Source organism: Schistocerca piceifrons, chromosome 3, assembly GCF_021461385.2.
Source record: "Schistocerca piceifrons isolate TAMUIC-IGC-003096 chromosome 3, iqSchPice1.1, whole genome shotgun sequence".
Lineage (NCBI taxonomy): Eukaryota > Metazoa > Arthropoda > Insecta > Orthoptera > Acrididae > Schistocerca > Schistocerca piceifrons.
In genome coordinates, this window is record NC_060140.1 from 411,568,264 (window position 1) to 411,574,263 (window position 6,000).

The window sequence follows — 6,000 nt, forward strand, 5'->3', positions numbered from 1 at the left end:
ACTAGTAGGGACAAGCACTGACAGTTCAGGCGGCCTTGGTAGGTAATAAAAGGGAAACATAAAATCTTAGGTGTACCCGTCCAATCCAATATTCAATACATGGCAGCTTTCAACTAGTGAACAGCACTATATTTTACTTCTTCTTCAAGCGATCAGGCCAAGAGGACCGCGCGCCACCACAGTTAGAGCTCTCCATCCGTCTCTGTCTTCTGCTATCTGTCTCCAGTTTTCTGTGACTCCCAGCTGCAACAGGTCTTCTCTCACTCCATCGATCAACCTCTTTCTAGGTCTTCCCACTGGTCTGCTGCCTGACGGGATCCAGTCCATTGTGACTTCGGGCCATCTTGTTGCCTCCATTCTAACAACATGTCCAGCCCATTGCAGTCTTTTGCTTCTCATCACTCCCACGATGTTAGGCTCCTTGTACAGCTCTTCTAATTCAGTGTTATGGCGTCTTCTCCATTCTCCAGTAGTCTCATCTCTGACTGGTCCAAATATTTTCCTGACGACTTTCCTTTCAAATGTTAGCAGTCGCTTAAGGTCTTGTTTTCGAGTGCTCCAGGTTTGAGAACCATAAAGTACTACTGGCATTATTAATGTCTTATACAACCGTAGCTTTAGTTGTTGCGAGACACTTCTACATTTTAATATAGGGTCTCGAGAGTGATAGTATCTGTTTCCCGCCTGTAGTCGTGCTTTTATCTCTGCTTTTACTAGAGCACTAATTAAAACAAACTTAACGGGAAACCTGACACTGACAGAAGTTAATAAACAGATTTCGACTATCAAAATATTGGAACATAATCCAAATTCTAAATCTGTCCAAAGAACTGAGACGAGCTATAACGCAAGCATTCTCCTGGCTTCTGTGGGGTGGAGATGTATATAAGGTCGCACGCACCGTATGCATTCTACAGCCATAAGAAGGATGCCTCGGCCTAATCGACTTTACGAATTGATCTCCTAACACACAGCTCATCCAAAATCATAGAAAACAGCTTAGTCAATCTGACAGTCTTACTCGATAAATACAGAGCAGAGTCCACAACAGCGCCCATGCACCGCACAAAGAGTCCATCCACATTCTGTTACATGCAAAAATGCTACACGCTACTACATACTACATAACAGGAAGCGCCTTCACTCCCAGGGAGAAGAACTACATGATGCCATCAGAGGCAGCCCACACAAGAATGTTGTTGTTGTGGTCTTCAGTTCTGAGACTGGTTTGATGCGGCTCTCCATGCTACCCCATCCTGTGCAAGCTTCTTCATCTCCCAGTACTTACTGCAACCTACATCCTTCTGAATCTGCTTAGTGTATTCATATCTTTGTCTCCCTCTACGATTTTTACTCTCCACGCTGCCCTCCAAGGCTAAATTTGTGATCCCTTGATGCCTCAGAACATGTCCTACCAACCGGTCCCTTCTCCTTGTCAAGTTGTGCCACAGACTCCTCTTCTCCCCAATTCTATTCAATACCTCCTCATTAGTTATGTGATCTACCCATCTAATCTTGAGCATTCTTCTGTAGAACCACATTTCGAAAGTTTCTATTCTCTTCTTGTCCAAACTATTTCTCGCCCATGTTTCACTTCCATACATAGCTACACTCCATACAAATACTTTCAGAAACGACTTCCTCGCACTTAAATCTATACTCGATGTTAACAAATTTCTCCTCTTCAGAAACGCTTTTCTTGCCATTAGCAGTCTACATTTTATATCCTCTCTACCTTACTATTATCAATTATTTTGCTCCCCAAATAGCAAAACTCCTTTACTACTTTAAGTGTCTCATTTCCTTATCTAATTCCCTCAGCATCACCCGACTTAATTCGACTACATTCCATTATCTTCGTTTTGCTTATGTTGATGTTCATGTTATATCCTTCTTTCAAGGCACTGTCAATTCCGTTCAACTGCTCTTCCAAGTCCTTTGTTGTCTCTGACTGAATTACAATGTCATCAGCGAACCTCAAAGTTTTTATTTCTTCTCCATGGATTTTAATACCTACTCCGAATTTTTCTTTTGTTTCCTTTACTGCTTGCTCAATATACAGATTGTATAACATCGGGGAGAGGCTACAACCCTGTCTCACTCCCTTCCCAACCACTGCTTCCCTTTCATGCCCCTCGACTCTTATAACTGCCATCTGGTTTCTGTACAAATTGTAAATAGCCTTTCGCTCTCTGTATTTTACCCCTGCCACCTTTAGAATTTGAAAGAGAGTATTCCAGTCAACATTGTCGAAAGCTTTGTCTAAGTCTACAAAAGCTAGAAACGTAGGTTTGCTTTTCCTTAATCTTTCTTCTAAGATAAGTCGTAAGGTCAGTATTGCCTCACGTGTTCCAATATTTCTACGGAATCTAAACTGGTCTTCCCCGAGGTCGGGGAATAGTATAGCCAAAGTTTCCGTAGTACCGGTGGAACATCGAACGACAAAATGACAAGCGCGTTTGTTACCACCAGAAGTCTGCAGTACGTTGTACAAGATTGTTAACAGGATGATACTTCCCAATGACAGACTAACAGGCAAACATCTGATCTGGACGGATCCCTCCGACGCGTGCAGTGATCTAGAGACTCTAGAGCACAGGGTTTCGTGAGAAGTGTCGCACCTGTTTCACAAACTAGCAAACAAACAGCCAGACCTAGAGAACCGTACCGAACCGTTTTGAAGTAACAACAATCACGGTACCATACGTCAAGCAATTCTCTGCATTGCACTCCATCTTCAACCTATGATTGATTTCTAGATTATCCACGGGACCAACATGAAAAAATAAGTAAAGACATCAAATTATTCAGAAATCTTTATAAACGTTAGAACAGCCTTTAAAAAACTGTGTCGAATGTCAGTAACCAGTCCAGCCAACATACTGTTTAACAGCAACAAACTGACGGATTCCTATCAACATCAAGACGCAGTAGAACAGCGCGTCAACAGCTGAGTGGGAAGAAAGCTGTAGCAGTCAGTGAAATGAGGCACCGCTTTGCAGGGAATCTGATTTCTAGAAAACCGAGCCACAATGAACCTCGACCTGTGAATTACACGACTGTAGAAAGTTCGTGAATATGGAAATTGAAAGACTTCACACGAGTTGCTTAGAAATGCTTCTGTTCTGTTATTTACTAATTTGTATTTTTCCTTTTCTCTTTCACTATTCATTTCATCCCATTACCCCAAATGTCAAAACATTTTATTGCTTCAGTTTCAAATGTTGAATTAACACTGTAAACATAACGTAATAATTAAAGCTACTCAAAAAATTCATCATTTACAGTGTCACATGGTTTCGCCCCAGGAGACACTGCAGGCGTGCTTACAGTTTTAACATAGAACACTGTCACAAACATTGGTGATCAGAAACGTTAATCCTTGTCCGCTAAATACTAGCGATGAAAATGTTTTCCACAACGAGAATTCGAAGAAGCCATCGCTCAAACTTGTGATAGTAGCCTCGGTTACAGGGATGAGTATCAACATGGAAGATCTGAACAACTTACCGTCCGGGCTACAAATGGGAACAGTGAGAGTGCCACTAATCACAACAATTGTCCGAATCTCGTAGAGTTTGACACCCAATGAGAAAGACGATATCTGCAACCATGCTAACGTCGATAAATGGAGGTAAGCGACTTGGATCCGCTCGACGTTATCGAAAGTAAACTGTTGTCAATTCCAGATGGATAACCTTATCTGATCAGACATATTTTCTGTTTCATATGTAAAAAGGGTGTTAGGAGTACAGGTGCACATGTTTCTAACGATGACAGAGGACAGCATACTGAACAACATTACATCAGCCTTTAGTTCATTTGAGGATTAATAATTAGAGCTATTACAACTAGTATGTTTTTTACGTCGGTTCGTACCCCCAAGTGTGCGTGTCACAAGACAGGTACTAACGTTTATTTTCTCCTGGGCAGCAGGACACGTATTGAAGTGTGGACGAGACGACGCAAAACGGCTAGCCTATTCCGACAGGTGTACTCCGCGGTGCTGCACTTACGACCGTGCAGAAAATATTGGATAGTATATTAAGTGAAGTGTTTGCGAGAAGACTGTTGGACTCAACACTGAAGTGGGTACATATTAAGGTACCGATCATCACAATTCTTTTTTTTCCACTTATCAGCCTTCAGATTGGTTTTAGGCAGTCCACTGCGAATTCCTTTCCTGCCTCATCTCTTCCTCTCAAAATGGCAATTGGACCCAATGTTCCTGATTACTCCTTGCATATACCCCTATCTTTGTCTTTCCCTACAGCTTTTGCCCTCTAGAGTTCCCCTAGTGCGCAGAAATTATTCCCTGATGCCTTAACATATTTCTGATCATCCTGTCCTTCCTTATAGCCAATGTTTCCCACATTGTTTTCCGATTCAGTGGAGATTTTCTTTGTTATTGTCCAGTCACTTCATTTCACTTTCAGAATTCTTCTGTATCACCACATCTCAAAGGCTTTGTTTCTTTTCTTTCCAGGTTTTCCCACAGCCCCATTAATTTATTGGGTCTTAAGACCTCCGTCTACTTGAACATATATCAAACCAACTTTATCATCGCATTCGCTGTAGAATTTTTTTCGTTTAAGTAACCCTGCTAAGCAGTGCAGCTACGCACGGAAATCCATTACAACGCAACTGAATCTTCTCCAAATTATTTAGCAGATTTTGCAAACTATAGATACTACAAGTTAGTTATAAATAAGGGTCACGACAGTGCAGAGGTACATTGAAAATAGTGTAAGTCAAGTTATAGGGCTTGGAATACATACAATAATTCCCTGAGTTCACGCTGGAGGTGATTATGACTTACTTATTTATTTACGTTATCACTGAGTTCATTTCTTTCCAGAACGCTCCCCAAAGTTAGAATTTTTGTTCCAGTCCTACGCGTTTGTTTGACATGGATGTGATCCACAAACACTGACTGGCCCGACTGCCACACGTTCATGTTTTCGTAGTTATGTGAATAAACCATTTGCTACAACTGTAGCATGTATGTCAGCCCCATAGTACTTGTACGTTAGTATCCCCTCTTCTTGTTCGTAGATGGTAGTACCTGAAGATGAAGCTTTAAGCTTCGAAACCGGTCGTAGAATAAATTAAGAAAATTACTAGCAACTGAAGCGGATTTTTAGTCTATAAATATGTTTCTCAGTTGCGGATGTTAACCTGATCAAATATTTTGTACCAAATTGCTGTGTGGGGCAGCCAGAACATGTTATCATCTCTTCAACATGCGAAAGAAATTAATTGAGTTAAACACCAGCATAAAGTTCAGCAAGGTATGTTTATAGAATAAGATTATACCTCATTATGTCAAATAGTGTTTTAACAGGACTAATGCTCACTTCCCAAAATATTTACAGCAACTTATGAGAGCAGCTGTGAGTAAATAAATTCGAGCACTGCACTCCAAGAAAGGCAACTGGAATAAAAATGCGTACCTCCCTCACCTACGATTACTTGAAAACCTCAATAGTTCCACTTTCGACTTTGCTTTCATGCACATTATGTACAGTATAAAGGTCTTGGGAGACGAAATAACATGCACCCACAAAGTTGAAAGACTTAAACTATGAACTAACGCATCTATTTCAGATAAAACGCCGAAATGTTCCTTCCGATTTCATACCAAGACAGAGAATCGCTGATGAGGTGGAACTATTTAACAGACGCTTCTCATACAACAAAGAAACCCACATACAACCATTAACTAGCAACGGTCTCAGTAGCGTACATCACTGCAACATTAGAATAAGAAAAATGCAATGTTGCTGACAAAACACCTTATCTCCGTGAAATTAAATAAGGCCATCTCTCAGGAGTTAGCTCAGCAACATGCTCATGTACCGGCCGGGTGAATATCACAGATGCGTCACACACGAGCTAGTGATCAACTTTAGTCCGTAGAAACTGGAGAACAACCAACCCCTGACCATACGTACAGACAGAGGCTACTTGTGGTGGAGTCCACTGGAGGCCGAACCGTAC